A 17,248-nucleotide genomic window follows, 5' to 3' on the forward strand; every position below is an offset into this window, starting at 1 on the left:
GAGTGTGCGCTCAGTCAGTGTGGGACAGTGAAAGTCAGCGAAATAAAGAAAAGCCTTTGCCGCCTTGCATAAGAAAGATGGCAGTAAATAAAAAAATGTAGTCCAATTATTATAATCACCTTTTTAGAACAAAAGTAATGTATCTGATTTACAGACAATGTCTAAAAGGACATGCGATTATTTTTAGTGAGTTGTGTAACTGTGTGTTTAAAATTTAAAAACAAGATACTGTGAAGTCAGGTCAACACTGCACCCTAATAGGAATGTATCAAACTGCTACAGGCAAGCCTTCACATGGATGGAGCAATCCAGACAAAGGCCATTCGCTGCACGCCTCGTAGCTTACAAGCCACCAATAAGTCTTAGATGACCCAAATACATGCTAGGAGACTCTCCACCATGGAAAGTTGAAACACCCCAATAATAAGCAATAGTAGCCTTACATCAGCTAATATTTTTTTAACATTTTAAAAAAATTTTATTTATTTATTACTGTATTTTTTTTTTTGGTAGTGGGGGTGGTAATTAGGTTTATTTATTTTTAGAGGAGGTACTGGGGACTGAACCCAGGACCTCAAGCATGCTAAGCATGCACTCTGCCACTTGAGCTACACCTTCCCCCGCTAATACAGTTTTAAAAGAACAAAATTTGTATTGCTTTTCTTCCTCCAGAACTCCTCCTCTGATTGCACGCACCTTCCCACCCACAGGCTCAGCTCCATCATTTCATGAAGGTGAGAATGAAACTCTTTTCCTACATTTTACCTCCAATTCCATTTTAACAGTCAGCTTGAAACCCATCCATCCACCAGAAAAATCTCAACTAGAACATCTTAAACACACACACAGAGAAAGATAAACAGAAAACTGAATTAGACTTTCTTGGACATGTCAGCCCCCCGTGGGTTTTCAAATTCCATGTTAGGTCATCCATTATCGGGTAGCTTCATGGATTCGCCACTAACCAGTCACCTGATGGCTTAAAACAGAGCTCTCAGTCTGCAAAAATGAAGATGTTATCGCTGAGAAAGTCAGGGGCCTGGGAGGCAGCTGGTTGCTTTTACAGGGACTGACATATCTGGAAGGAGACTCAGCCGGGCTTCTGAATATAAACAGAAATTAGTCAGGTAGGAGAAGAACAAATAAGCACGATGACTGAGAGACCTTCTCCAAAGGCAGATCCTGGTGAGTGGAACAGACATCCAAACCCTCCCTGGGGTTTCTGCCAGACTCAGAATTAGGAGGAAGAGGACGGGCTTTGGAGCTGACGAATCTGATTTAGAATATTGATTCAGCCAGCTCGTTATGGTATATGCTGGGCAGGTTACAAAACTCTCTGAGCCTCAGTTTTCCTGCCAGGAAAACGGATGCTATAACACCTACCTCACTGGGTCGTTGGGGATAATTAGAGCTAATATGGGAACTCATAGTGCCTAGCACCTCGTGAATCCTGTATGAGTGGTGACGTTGTTATTCGAGGAGGAGAAGAGAAGCCAGGCAGGAGACACGAAATGTTATTAGGGAAGAGAAGATGTTCGAATATTCTCTTTTCATTTCAGATCAGCCAACATCTAACAACCAGAGAAGGCAGCCGCTGAATTCACTCCCTCCACCCAGCTAGAGGTCAGTATTACACCAGTCTCCCTGAGGAAGAAAGTGGCGATCTTATAGCCCATTTTCAGAGAATCTGTCCCCCTTTCCTGCTTCGTGCTCTTTGGTGTCTTTTCCTCCAACTTTCAGGAGGGGTTCACCATCATGGGTAAGCGTCTCCACGTCATCAGAAAATTTCATCAAATTCCCACTCATGGCTGCGATCAGAGGGATTGTGAGGCACGGATGAGAAAAATAAAGGGGAAAGGGATTTAAGAGAACAAGAATGACCGGTTGAGACTGGCATTCTTCACGGAGGGTGCTTTTGAGTTATTGGCGTTTAATCATAAACCCATTATTTGGGAAGGCAAAATTCACTGATGTTTCAGGGCCTGGCATGTTTCAGCTGGCCTGCCCTCTGCCAAATGAGATCTCCACTGGCTTGAATGAGGCAAGAAGAGAGACCGTGGTCGTTTCCAGGGGCCTTTCTGGGTCACTTCCCATCACCTTGCATGCCAGCAAAATCTATTTCTCTCTCTGTCTCTCTCTCTCTCTCTCTCTGTCTCTTTCTGTCTCTTTGTCATTCTGTCTCAATCTCTGTCTCTCTCTCTCTGGTTCACACACACGCGTGCGTGCGTGCACACACACACACACACACAGAGTTCCCCTTAAGAATGATAAAAGCAATGGCTAAAGCAAAGTGACAAACAGCGTTCCTGGAGCAAAAGATTCACTGGCCTGGAAGGAATCTCAGACATCATGTCCCCTATCTGTCTGATAAGATTTCATCTAAAATCCTTCCCGGCTGAGTGGAGATCAGGCCAGTCTAAAAGATCACCGCAAAGTCGATCCATCCAAATTCATTCATTCATTCACTCATCCCAGGAACAGACATTTATTAAATGCTAATCATAGCAACAATAAAAGGCTACATTTATGAAGCTCGTACTGTACACCAAGCATAATGGTGGGCAAAAGAGGCAGGTGCCCAGACCTAAAGGCCTTCGATAGGAGGAAGCTATTAAATAACTGCAAACAAAAAGACAGAATGACAACCTCTAGGAAGTGCTGTGAAGGAGAGGTTCAAAAAGCTGTTAAGTGTTCAATGTAGAAACATGACTTCATCTGGGGAAGACCTTGGTTTGTTCGGGGAACTAAATGAAGGTCATGTACAAAAGTCCAGAGAAGTGGGCGTGGGCTGGACTGCACTGGACTCATGAAGCATAGAAAGGATTTTGGTCTTTATCCTGAGCAGTGGGAAGATAATGGAGGATATCCATGGAATTAATCTTAAAAGAAGGCAGGCAGCATAGAGCTAGTTTATATCCACGGCATCAGAGCTCAGTCCTCTGGAGTCCAGGGCTGTAGACTCAGGCCCCCTTAAAGCTAAACAGCGTCACAGAGAGAGAACATTCTGTAAGCATCCCCCATGCCGGCCACCCTTTCGCAGAGGCCGTTTATGGCCCACAGCAATTTGAATCTGATACATTTATTGAGTTCCCCCGACCTCCACCACATGCCTGACCCTGTGCTGGCAGCTGGGGAGAGCCGTGCAGTCAAAATAAGACACAGATAAATAACCCAAATCCAAGGCAAAATATTACAGAGGCTATAAAAGAGGTACTAAAAACGCAGCCAAAAAGACAGCAGAGTTTAAGTGAGAGATACAGGATTCAGACCCCGGGTTTAAGTTGTGACTGTGCCACTTACCAGCCATGTGACCTTGGACAGGTCACCTCTGTGAACCTAAATTATTCTGATGCCTGAGTGAGTTCTGTGTACTGAAAAGACTATTGAGGAGTTTAACTTGGATTTTTAAGTGAATGGTCAATTGACAAAAGGTACACATTTTAAACTATATTTTCTCCTTGGGTTTTACATTCCACTTACAAATCTTGTTTTTCAATTTATAAGAGGAGCGAATTCTAAGCATCACTTTTTCTAGTCACTTTTAAAGGGCCTTTCACCAATGCTTGGTTACATTTGCAAACTTAGGTGATGGAATTCCTTCAAATAGTTTAAACTGCACTTATAAATTCAATTTTTCATTTTAAGCACATCAATTGTCTAATCAACAAATATGCCCAGATTTTTAATCTAATAAATAATGTATGTGATTGCTGTATCCACTTAAAGATGTAAGTCTCAATAATTTGTAAATTTTACAGTTTAAATTAGAATTACCAGAATATCATTTTAATAGGCCAAATTTTCTTAAACTTCACCTTAATACTTTTTAAACATAGGAATTACCAAATATAGCCTGACTCTTTATTAATACAAAGATATTTATACTGTAGTTTTTCTTATTTTAAACATGTGTATATGCATGTAACTTAAAACTTCCAGAGAATGGAAGGAAGACGCTTGCCCCGTGAGAAAGACAATCATACCCCTGTTAGCTGAAGTTGCCTTCCACAGAGCTATCTGGCTGGACAGGAGGTTTGGCTTCCTGTGTGGTGCATTTTGCAAAAAGTAAGAAAACTATTAAATCATCCCAGGAAGTACGGGAGTTGCCATCTCGGCATTCTTGGGATTACTTAACGATCAGAGATTTTGGTAACGTTGATATGGCATCCTGAACTCTGTTTTTAGAGGTTATGTCCACGAAGCTGTAACTTCAGTAGGGGCGTGGTCACATCTTGGGACTCTGGTTATACACGACCTCTGATTGTGCCTTACAAAAGTCTACTCACCAGCGTCTGAAACACCAGCCCAGCCTGATCTCTTGATTAGATTACAAACATTCTCTTTGGCTCCTAAGGTCTCTGCCTGTCTCTTCCGTCTAATGTTATAGGCGTCTTACTGTAACAGAATCCAAAGCTACGTGAATGTCTTTCCTGTCTGACTCTTAATGGAATCCTGCAGCCTTTGGCTACTGAACTTTAGATCTCTCAGGTTATTTTGTCTGACTTGTAGTGACCATTTCGGAAGCCAGGCTACTAACAACCTCATGTCTCTGGGCCCCTGTATCCCTATGCTTAGAGTCTTAGAGTTGCTGAGAATTAAATGAAAAATGCACATGAAAGTCACTTGATGAACTATAAATCATAGTACAAATATTAGTGTCCACCAGAGCTGAGAGAGAGAGAGAGACTGAAAGAATGAATTAAGGGCACCACAAGAACATGGAGAAAGGAGTGATCACTTCTGGCTGGACATTCAAAGAGAGCGTCAAAGAAATTGGAGGGTTTAGATGGATCTTGAAAAATGGGTAGGATTTTAACTGACTGGCAGTAATGATGGAGAAGCCAGCAAAAGTCCATTTGGAAATCTTTACAGAAGGCATTCAGCATAAAATTGCATTGAGTTTCAGGAAGATGTCAGGGCTTCTCTTGGCACGTAATAGTCTTCCCTCCTTCACCTTTCTGACCCTCCTAGACTTCTCATTTTCTACATTTTAAAACGGTTTTAATTCCATGCCTTTATTACCTAGGACTTCTCTTACCATGTAAAATGTGCTTCAAGAGAATACTGGGGACGCCCAATGCTCTCTCTCCAGCAGGCTGATAATGTTGTCCAAATTATTAGCTCTGTCCAACAGGAGGATTTTCCATGACCTCAGATATAAGGACTTCTGAGTGTAAACTAGTAAAATTCCAAACAAGTGGAACTGGCTGTAAGTGAGTGAGAACCATCCAAGAAACTGTAGGAAATGTATAATGCTGCTTTTAGGAATGTTCAAACTCTCATCCAGCTGATTTGGGTGTCCAGGTCATTTTCATTTCTTAAAGCACATAGCAAACAAAATAAAATGTTGAAACAGTTTGTTTTTAATTATATTATGTTTATATTAATGAAGTTACACTTTTAATGCTCAAAAATACCATGCAAGGTCAATTGCAGGATTTATGTAATGTGTTCATTCATGCTCTATTTTAAGCATTATGGTTCAGTAATGAGACATAAGTTTAAAGATGAATACTTCCTCATTCATTCCTCGCTGCATTTCTAAATAATGTAAAAAAAAAAAAAAAAACCTTTGGAAGTTTTCGGGCTGTGAGGCTTACAGCCAAATGGCCTCTCTGGCTCCCAGGGACCCCCCTCCCCGCTCCCCGCAACTCTGACAGGCTCTAAGCACGGCTTTCACAAGCCGAGAATTTTAACAAGTGGAAATATTCATTCATTTATGTTGCAAGTGTTGTTGTCCACACAGTTGAGAAAATCTCAACTGTCCCTATTTACAACGAAGGCAGTCAACAGCTGCTTCGAGCACCCTGGTGAGTCTGGAACCAACCAGCAGGCTGCCCCTGAGGAAGCTGCCATCCCGCACTGGGGGACCCCATAAATTTCTCCAGGGCCATCCAATGTCTTCAGAGAACAACACTTCAATTGGCTTGCCCTGGGGACAGACGCTTAGCTGCTGGGAGTCCGGGTGAGAGGGTGGAGAGCCACCTCTTCTGAGTACAGACAGACAGACTTCCATTAAAGCCTTGTTTTCAACACTGCCTCTTTCTCCTACTCCTTTTACTCCTTTTGCTTGTTTCTTTTCTTTTTCTTTTTCTTTTCTTTCTTTCTTTCTTTTTTTTTTTTTTTTGCTTCCTCATCTCTGCCCAGATTCTGGATGAAGGATGAGCCCGTCCTCAGCTGAGATGTCTGGATTATAGTTTCCTCTCCGTCCTATGGCCAGTCTGCCTTCGACCTTCCAGGGGGAGCTCCATCTCACCAGGAACGCACATTCCCGGGTAGTTTGTGATTGGAGCCTTCTCACCGTTCAGGTCGCAGCTCAAATGTCATCTCCCCAGGAGGGAAGCCCCCCCCCCCAAATCTGAAGTAGCCATCCACCCTCAACCCCTCTCCCTCCTCCCCCTGCCATCTCTCCCTCATAGGGCATTTGTCACTCTCTATAATCATCTTGCTCATTTATTTCTTCATGTCTTTGTCCCCTTACCAGAATTGAAGCCCCAGGAGAGTTCAGATCTCTTCTGTCAAGCTTTGCATTGTGTCATCAGATTTTAGGCCCCTGACCAATAGTAGCACTTCAATAAATGTTAGTTAAATGACTAAAATCCCTGATCTTTTCAACAAATATTCCTTCACAGTGTCTTAGGGGCCAGGAATTGTGTCTATAAAGGAGAATTTCGTCCACTGATGAAAAATGTCTTCCTGCTTCTCCACCACTTCCTGCCTCCGCTCTCCTTCCATCCCGACAAACAGACACACACAGGCAGCCTCTGCCTTCGTGCCTCATGGCCCAAAGGAAAGACACCCAAAGATAGAGTGACCCTGTCCCCATAGACAACTGCCATCGGAGCCGGCCCTGGCAGCTGGCCAGACAACGCAGGCTGAATGTTTCCTGGGCGCAGCTTCGTAAATATGCAGCTGCACTAAAAGCCACGGTCCAGTGAGTAATGAGAGAAAGAGGCCCAGGTGTCCCTGGAGGAGTGGGCTCTTATTTACAAGAGCACACAGAGGCTGGCTGGGACCCAGCCCTCCTCCCCGGCCTTGACTTTATCACAGCAAACACGCCTGACCACGAGCTCCCCTCCAGACACTTGCAGCTGGCTGGAAAATGAGCGTGATGGTAAACACATGTTGTCACGCCTGTGACCTGGCAAATCAGATCACCTGCCTCCGACCCACCCTGGGGCTGGACTGTGAAATCAAGTTCTCTGAAGGGACAACTGGTTTGTTGTTGTTGTTGTTTGTCGGGGAGTCTAAAGTTCCTCGGAAGTCCTCGCCATCGCGGGGAACAGAGTATCTTTTCTTTATTTCACTGTCCCCTGCTCCCAAAGCTCCGGCCTCAGCCTTGTTCTTGTCAAGGAGCCCAAACATTCTCATTCAAAGGCTGTATTTACAAATGAAGCAGCGCGGCCGTAAAACTGATGACCTTGCTGCTTCTGGAATCTCATAAAGTTTCCAAGCTGCTCCTCCCCAGAGCAAATAAGGGCGTTGGAGTTGCTGGTCCCTGGCAGGGTTCCAGCTGCGGCTGTTACATTCCCCCCATCAGCTTTCCTCTGAGGCTCCCAACGCAGACTGAGACTTGCCTGCGTGTCAGGGTGCTTAACTCTGAAGGCGCCGCCGTGCTTGGGGCGCTCAGACCCAGAGGTGGTAGCAGCGCAGAAAATGAAACGGAGAAGAGAGAAAGGGGGCCACATGGATTGAGACGCTGTTATGTGCCAGGCACTGTGTAAAGAATTCTGCATTCATTTTCTTTTTCTTTTTCTTTTTTTAATTCTTTATTGAAGGGTAGTTGATTTACAATGTTAGTTTTGGATGTATCGGAAAGTGATTCAGTTATACATATACATATATGTATTTTTTCTTTTCAGATTTTTTTCCATTATGTTATTACAAGAAACTGAATATAGTTCCCTGTGCTATAGAGTAGGTCCTTCTTATCGATCCATTTTTATATATAGAAATGCGTGTCTGTTAATCCCCAACCCCATGATTTGTCCCACTGTCCCCTCCTTTCCCCTATGGTAACCATAATTTGTTTTCTATGTCCATGAGTCTGTGATGTATAAATAGAATTTGTATCATTTTCTCATCCCAACTCTGTAACTTATTCGTAGGCTAGCCCTTGCTGGAAGCTTTAACCCAGGTGCCCACATATTGGAAATGTTTGTGGCAGATTTTGGGGGGTTCCCATGGATACGGTTTATTAAAATACATCTGTTTTCTGACAGCCTGTGCTGTAGAAGCAGCCAGGTGATACAGATGGGGTCCATGAGAGGCAATGGACCTGTGGGTTGGTGGGGCTTCTGGGAATCAATCATTTTACTGATAAAGAGTCTTGCTTCACTAACTTGAGTCTTTTGCCCTTTTCCATGCTTCCTTCTTTGAAAGAGGATGTGAAGCTTAGGGGAGCAGCACTTACCTTAGGATCAAAAGGCTCAGAAAGAGGGAAAGAGCCTGTGACATGGATAGCAAAATGGATGCGCTCCCTCAACCCCCATCTCGCTGCGTCAGGCTTCTCGTTACCATGAAAAAATAGCTCCCTTCCTTTTGGTGGTGACAGACTTGAGGGTGGTCCCAGGGTGCCCATCTATCCACTTTAACATGGATGGGACCTGTGACTTGCTTCTTTTTGTGCATGTGTGTGATCAGATTATCAATTTTTTTTAAGTATAGTCAGTTTACAATGTTGTATCAATTTCTGGTGTACAGCATAATGTTTCAGTTATACATATACATATATATACTCATTTTCATCTTCTTTTTCGTTATAGGTTACTCCAGGATACTGAATATAGTTCCCTGTGGTGACTTGCTTCTAACCAATAGAATAGGGCAAAGATGAGGGGCTGTCACTCTGTGATTACGTTAGGTTACATAAGGCTTCATCTTGTTAGTGGACTTGTTCTAGAGACAATCCTTGCTGACTTAATAGATAAACAGCCATGGTGGAAAAGCCCACGAGGCCAGGAACTGCGGGTGGCTTCTAGGAGCTGCAGGAAGTCCTTACAAACTGTGGGAGGCTTCTAGGAACAGTGAGCAGCTTTTAGGAGTCAAGGGCGGCCTCCAGTCAGGAAGAAGTCAAATCCCTCGGTCCCTCAGCGGTAAGAAAATACATTCTGCCAACAACCTGAGTGAGTTTGGAAGTGGATTCTTCCCCAGCAAAGCTTCCAGATGAGAATGCAGCCCAGCTGACACCTTCATTGCAGCCTTGCATGACTCGGAGCAGAGGATTCAGCCAAGCTACGCCCGGACTCTGGATCCACAGAAACCATGAGATGATAAAAGCATGTGGTTTAAACCTCTAAGTTTGCAGCAATGCATCACTAATGCTCTCCTTTACACCTCTCCTACCAGCTCTCTGTGATGTGCAGCCAAATTGATACAGTTGGTAGATACACAGATGAGCATCTAGGGAGATCTCTGGGAGGTATCCACGGATGAGAGTTGACTCTTAGAGAAGGAAGAAGAGCAGGGGTTGTTGGCAGATGAATAAAAAGCTGGGGTCTTAGCTTTTTCTCCAAATAGAAGAATTTTGGGCTGCTGACTATTTAACTACTTCCCAAAATATCATAGGATTTAAGGATTAGAAAAAAGAAAGTTTGTTAAATAACGTTTTGGAGTAAGTCTTTGAACGAAAGGTAGGAAAGTACACTGTATTCCTCTTTTTCTAGTTTTCAGCTGTATTGGAGATACTTTCAACTAGCAACTCCCACTGGCATCCCGTAAGTGCTCACTCTGCACCAAGTGCCATGTCAAGCCTTCACCTGGGCTGTGTCTCTAACGCTCACAGACATCCTACAAACTACAAACAAACTAGACATCCTACAGACTACTCCCACGTGACAGGTGAGAAAACAGATTCAGAGCGGATAAGGGGCAGGTCAGGAGGCATTCAGCCTTCATCCCCCAGGTGTATAACCCCTATGCTGTTCATTCGGTTGTAAACGATGGAAAATAGAGGAAAATAGTAATAAGAAGGGAGAAACACCTTTTCCATACTTCTGACGCCTGGGAACCAGCAGGAATTACTTTTTGGTGTATTCCCTAACAGCACAGAGATGAGACTACACATACAAATGTGTGTCCTGCATCCTTGTTTTTTCGGTTAACAGGCTCTAAGCAATTCCTCATGTTATGCAAAGTTCCTGGTAAGCACTGGCTGCCTTATGTGCCATTATCTGGTTGTGCTGTAATTTACTAAGTCTTCCTGATACAGACAATTTGAGATGCTTTCCGTTTAGGACTATTATATATAAAGCTGCAATTAGCATCTTTGCGCACAAAAGTTTTTTCCACATTTTGAGTTTAGGGTAGAATCCTCCAAGCGGTATGACTGAATCAGAGAGGACGAGTCCCCTTAAGGTCACCAGTGCTGTATACCTGGTGACTGTCGCTTAAGATGCCACTGTGAGGCTTTGGAGACAAGAGAAGGGAGCTGTATCTCTTGAGAAAGAACAGCCCTTCCCTGTGGGCTCATCCCCTCAAAAGTGACATGAGGGGACTACTTACCTATTTTAGAGAGGCCAGATTTTTATTGTTATCTGGAATAGAGTACTTCTTCCAGAAGCTGTAAAATTTGAGCCTGATATTTGGTAAACTTCTCTGGTGTTTGCGTTTCATAAACTGTCTCACAGCTGTTGCCTCAGCCCTTTTTATATGTTCCTAAATAAAAGCCGGGGCCTGCACGCTGCCTTCCGATGTGAGCAGACCTCTGCTTTCCTCCAGCCTCCCTGTTCTCCTTGGTACCCACCATAAAAACATGCCTTGTTTTGGAGGTAAAATAAGGGAAATGTTTTTCAGTTTTCAACCTAGAGGCTAAATGGCCCAGGGGAAGTAATTTCTCATCCCATCTGCGCCAGATACATTTTGACTTGGGTGATGCCAGCTACTGGCATGGAAAAGGACTTTAGGCACCTAATAAGGAAAATAGCTGAATTTTGCTGAACATTGACTGTGTGCCAGCACTGGGCTAAGCGCTTTGCATAGATTGTTGCCTTTAACTTCAGCACAATCCTATCAGGTAGATAGACCCAATGTCTACATTTTGCAGTTGAGAAAATGGAGAGGCAGAGAAGTAATAACTTCCTAAGGTCACAGGGCTATTCAGCCCAGTCGTTCAAGCCAGAAGAGATCTTAGAGACCACTGAGATTTTGTGTGTGTGTGTGTGTGTGTGTGTGTGTGTGTTTGTGTGTGTGTGTGTTTTATTGAAGTATAGTCAGTGTACAATGTTGTGTTAGTTTCTGGTGCACAGCATAATGCTTCAGTCATACCTGAACATACATACTCATTTTCATATTTTTGCCTTGTGGTCTTCAAATCTGCTCTAGAGCTCAGGGGAACACTGTGGGGACAAGGGCTGCCCAGGAAGGGAAAGCCAGGGAGAAAGGCTCCAACTCACCCCACTTTTCTACCCCACACACCTGGCTTGTGGTAGGCAGGATAATGTACCCCCACCCTCCCCCCACCTCCCCTCCACCAACCATGTCAATGTTCTAAGCCCCAGAGTCTGTGAATATGTTGCCTTACATGGCAAAAGGGAGTTTACAGATGTGATTAAGTTAAGGACCTTGAGCTGGGGAGATTACCCAGGATTAGCCAAGGGGGCCCCATCTAATCACAGAGGGCCTTAAAAGTGAAGAACCTTTCCCAGCTGCGGTCAGAGGGAGCTGCGGTTACGGGAGAATTGTCAGAGCGATGCAATGTTGTTGCTAAGTTTGAAGATGGAGGAAGGGCTGTGAGCCAAGACCTGTCACCTCTCAAAGCTGGAAAAGGCAAGGACATGGAGGTTCCCCCAGAGCCTCCAGAAAGGAATATAGCCCTGCTCACACCTGGATTTTCGCCCAGGGAGACCTCTCTGACTTCTAACCCGTAGCACTGTAAGATAATAAATTGATGTCATTTTAAGCCACTAACATCATGGCAATTTGTTATGACAGCAACAAATATTGGTGTGACCCTACTTCAGCCAGAGCCTCTCCACTGTACATTTTTGAGATCAGACTTCAGTCTGATATTGCATTTGGGAAATAAAGAGGACAGTTCTTGCTTTAAAAAAAAAAAAAAAAAAAAAGGATGAAGACTAATTCTTCTATCACTCTCTCTCGCTTTTACTTTTTTTTAGAAGAAAAATATTAGTACCCAGAGAGTCGACATGCTTTGCCCAGGGTCACCCAATGACAGGGCAACTGGTCCAGGGTTTACTCCACTACATCCTTACTGAGCGTTCAGTGACCTCCTCCTCTGAACCAGGGCTGCAACTGGGTGGGCTCCGCCCAGGTGATCTCGCACGAAATGTTTGATGAAAAACTCTTTTTTTTTCTATTTTTTCTGACTATTTTAATTCTTATTTTTTTATTGACGTGTAGTTGATTTACAACGTTATTTTCAGGTATACAGCAAAGTGATTCAGTTATACATATATGCATATATGGATTTCCAGTTTCTTTTCCATTATGGTTCATTACAAGAAATTGAATATGGTTCCCTGTGCTATACAGTAGGTACATATTGTTTATACTTTATATATAGTAATGTGTACCTATTAATCCCAGACTCCTAATCTATTCCTCCCTGCTCTCCTCCACTTTCCTCCCTGGTAACTGCAGTTTCTTTTCTATGTCTGTGAGTCTATTTCTGGTTTGTAAATAAAATTTGTATCTTTTTTTTTGTTTTAGATTCCACCTATAAGAGACATCATATGATATTTATCTTTCTCTGTCTGACTTACTTCACTTTATATGATAATCTCTAGATCCATCCATATTGCTACAAATAGCATTATTTCATTCTTTTCTATGGCTGAGTAATATTCCTGTGTGTGTGTGTGTGTGTGTGTGTGTGTGTGTGTGTGTGTATGTGTGTGTGTGTATACATACACATCTTCTTTATCCAGTCATCTACTGATAGACATGTAGGTTGTTCCCATGTCTTGGCTATTGTAAATAGTGCTGCTCTGAACACTGGGGTACGTATGTCTTTTTGAATTATAGTTTTCTCTGGATATATGCCCAGGAGTGGGACTGCTGGATCATATGGTAAGTCTATTTTTAGTTTTGTAAGGAACCTCCATACTGTCCTCCATAGTGGCTGCACCTGTTTACATTTCCACCAACAGTGTAAAAGGGATCCTTTTCTCCATACCCTTTCCAGCATTTATTACTTGTGGACTTTTTAATGATGGCCATTCTGACTGGTGTGAGGTGATAACCTCATTGCAGTTTTGATTTGCATTTCTCTAATAATTAACAAGATTGAGCATATTTTCATGTGCCTGTTGGCCATCTGTACATCTTCTTTGGAGAAATGTCTGTTTAGGTCTTCTGCCCATTTTTGGTGGGGTTGCTTGTTTTTTTGATATTAAGCTGTATGAGCTGTCTTTATATTTTGGAATTTAGTCCCTTGTTGGTAGCATCACTTGGAAATATTTTCTCCCATTCTGATGAAAAACTTACGTCACTCAGCCATTCAGCAAAAAGCCATCAGGATGGATCAGGCACAGCACTGGGCATCAGCAGTGAAGGGGTGAATGCAACCCAGTCCCACTTCTGGGAAACCCAGGGCAACACTACGGAGTGACACGCAGAGTGTGAAGGAGCACAGAGCAAGGCTACCTGAGTTTACCTCCCATGAATGCCCACTACCTGATGACAAGGGGAAGCCATGAACTGATGCAGAGGGACACCAAGCACAGGGCCAGGACAGAGCAGGGACACAATACATCCCCATTGACTCTGGATTCGGTGTGGTGCTGGGTATAATCAAGGTGGGTGCAAAGCGCTACCGGAGCAGGGAGGAGGGACTGGGGCTCTGCCTGGAGGGGGCGGAAAGTGTCGCAGAGGATGAGGACAGCAAAGGGCTCAGTAAGTGACTTGTTATGTGTCTCTGCAATCTTCTGTTAGCACCCACTGATAGTCTTTGGGATCCATGATATTCCTATAGACCTTTCTGCCTTGAAAATTCTACTAATTCACTCCTCTATCCCTGTTTTTTTTAAATTTTATATTAATGATGTGTCTTCATAGTGTAATGTTTAAGTAGCTTTCTAAGGGTATATGGTAGAAACCTCCAATAAATGTCTTCTTTGCCAACAGAATAGCAGTTTTATTCAAGACAGCAAAGTGTCCAGAACAGAGGGGTTGAATCACAATAGGTCTAAGTCATGCATGGCTATTGAATTAATATTTTCACTTCCCTAGTCTTACAGCTAAGGATGGACACGTGACCCAGTTCTGATCAATATTCTGGTGATTTGGATATAACGGTAAGTCAGCTGGGAGGGCTTCTGGGATATTTTTGTTCCTTCACTGACAAAATGACATAGTCATTCCAGGAAAAGGATACTATGCTTCTCCACACCTCTACCCGCCTGCCATCCTTCTGTCTTTGAGTACTGTTGTGACGTCTGGGGATGTGGCAACCATCCTGCAACCATGAGGCAAACAGAAGAATCAATAACCTGTGTACATATGAAGGATGGAAAAGTTCCTGGCATCTTGATGACTCTACTGTGCTGTAGTTCTCACTTTAGGCTACCTGTCTCCAGGCTTCCTGTTATGTGAGACAGTCAAACATCTTTATGGCTTAGGCCACTATCAGTCAGACTTTTTGTTACTTGTAGCCAAATATATCCTAAATTATATAGTTGTTTCCAAAAAGTGGACTATATTTCTTCTCATTAGAATTGTGAAGCTCTAAGACTGTTAACAAAGTGGTAATCTATGGCCAACTAGCCCTATGAAGACATGAAATAACCATCCCCCAGCCCTGGCAGCAGAAAACTTTCTTCCTCCAATCCTTCCTTCCCAATGATGACTCTTCTTTGGCTGGGAGGAGATACTGGCTTTTCTGATTTCATGCCTTTAAAGATCACCCGTAGCTTCATGGCCCTTTGCATTTGGCCAGGTCTGGGTCCAACGTGGTCCCTCTGGAGGGTCTGGCTGGTTAGGAAAGTTGAACTTGTCAAAAATCAGAGTCAGATTCTTTTTGGCAACTGCAAAGGTAAGCTGTCACCAGCCCTGTCAACAGTCACGGCAGAAAGAGAGCTATTTATTCATCTACGACCTTCATGAGTCACAGTCTAAACATTCAATGAACCCTCCTCTGGCAAGTCATACCCTGCCCTGGTCTCTGGAGAGAGCACTTCCCACCCAGCACCACTTCAACACAACAGACTCTTGGCTTTTGGCTGTGTAATCTTGGGGCTGCACAAGTGGTCATGTTATTAATGACTCTGAGTCATCACATAGGACATTCCATCTGGAGTGTGTGTGCGTGTAAAGAGGAGGAGGAGGATGGAGGTCTACTCTGTCCCGGGCAAAATGGGAGGCTTCCCATGGCTATGCCTCTGCCTTACTGTATCCCCTTTAAAATACAACCCTATCCTTATATGACAGGGGTTCAATTCTCTCCACTTCTTGGTGACACCTGCAAACACTCTCTTGTTTGTCAGTATCAATCAAGATTCAAAAAATTTAACCATACCAGGTGGGTCTGCCTAGCCCTAAGGGTGAGGGAGGTGGAAGAGAGAAATTCTGACCTTTTTTTTTAATTTTACACATGAATCTTTAATTAGAATTTTTCATCTTTGTTTTAAACATCTGCTCAATCCCAATTTATACAATGAATATGACCATCTTGTTTGGAGTAAGAAAATTCAAACCTTGATGACGCAATTCATGGAAAACTTCACTCCTTACCACCTCCTCACAAGTGTAGGCATAGTTTAGTTGTTACTTCTTTCAGGAAGTCTTCCCTGATCTCATTAAGTGGTATTCCATTCACGAGTCGCTACGTCCCTGATGCGAGTGCTTATCATACTGGCAATTGCCTGTTCTCGTGTCAGTCACCCCCATGGGATTGCATGGTCTGTGAAAGCAGGGTCTATCTCATGTCACCACCATCTAGAACATTCCCTGACATCTAGTAGGTAATACTGAATGAATGAGGCAGAGGGGAGGAACCACCTTCTACAACCAAGCAGATACCAAAACTAGCCTTCAGGCCCTAAACATGGAAGAGAGGGTGGGGGACAAGACTGGCCAAAGAGATCTTTCTGATATCCTATCCAACCAGATCTATGACATTATCAACACCTTGAGGACACAGCCCAAGTCTCACACTTTTCTGCCCAATGAAATGGGAGTCTAATCTTCCCTCCTCTCAGCGGTCATTAGAGCATCGCCTGAGGTGTTCTGTCTACATAACAACCCTTGAGTGAAATGTTACAAGGACCCCACGACAGACAGGCTTCCTCCAGAGCCCTAGGGTAAATGCTGTAAGACATAGGTAAACAGGCGTCAGTGGGGAAGACTTCTCAATGGGCAAGGATATCATTCATTGGAAGGAGAGAATGTCTCAAGGTTCTTCTCTGAAATGCCATTAGTTGTCAGAAAATTGGTCATGTTTATGAGGGACCCTATATGGCACCACTCAAGGATCCTCTAGTCTAGGTGCAGGAATCTTGCACCCTCCTGAAATCCCAGCACGAGTGGGAGCAAGTTGGCCAAGGCTGGTGGAGGGAGAGAAGGCACATCAGCTCTTTGATAAGAACCGCCAAGTGGGAGAAATGGCAATAGCCAGCAAAGTTTTCTGGTTCAACTAGACCACAAGGGCCTTCCACAGCCCTGCCTGGGGAAGAGAAAGGACATGGATGGAGGACGCACAGGAGCCCAGAAAACATGCCAAGAGAGGAAGCCAAGCAGTTGGAAATCACTGGTCCAGCCCTCCAGTGTTCTAAATATTTGACCAACATTTAGTCATTCCATATTCCTGAAGCCTACAGGTTCTTTGTCTACAAATGGAGAAAACAGGTCTTAATATTGCAGGCTTGCTGTACATAACACAGGAGGCTGCATGTTCACAGCCCCTGTTGTGCAGTAAGTGTTCAATACATGCAAATATTATTATCACGACCTAGAGAGGGACAGAACCAAAATCAGTTTCCCTTCCTGTTACAATGCTATACCCCTACCTGAATGGTTGCCCCGGGGCTGGTGTGGCCAGGGAATTTCAGGTTTTATCTGTCTCCCCACACTGCATACATCACCTGAGACCCATCCCCACTATCTATCTTTAAACTAACACATGGCACTCCCACAACATGGTCCTCTTTTCCATAAATTCAGGTCATACATGTCTACCTGGGCTTATCTAGAACCTTCCCCACTTGGATCTTGAGCTTATCCAGACCCAGTCCAGCTTTTAGATGTCTCTGTGGGATCCCTATCCCTCCTGACATCACAGGGCTCTGCATCT

The 17,248-nt window shown here is 43.8% G+C and overlaps 1 long non-coding RNA gene across 2 annotated transcripts; it reads left to right on the forward strand.

Annotated features, from left to right (window-relative positions):
* Positions 1 to 1,078: 1,078 nt before the first annotated feature.
* LOC116666598 lies at positions 1,079 to 9,328 on the forward strand. 2 transcript variants are annotated; one of them, XR_004323541.1, is made up of 3 exons: positions 1,079 to 1,185; positions 1,560 to 1,623; positions 8,766 to 9,328. It is a non-coding gene; the product is annotated as an uncharacterized LOC116666598 (long non-coding RNA). The 2 variants fall into 2 exon arrangements; XR_004323540.1 differs by lacking the exon at positions 8,766 to 9,328 and adding an exon at positions 6,148 to 7,022.
* Positions 9,329 to 17,248: the final 7,920 nt, after the last annotated feature.

Source organism: Camelus ferus, chromosome 10, assembly GCF_009834535.1.
Source record: "Camelus ferus isolate YT-003-E chromosome 10, BCGSAC_Cfer_1.0, whole genome shotgun sequence".
NCBI classification, from domain to species: domain Eukaryota; kingdom Metazoa; phylum Chordata; class Mammalia; order Artiodactyla; family Camelidae; genus Camelus; species Camelus ferus.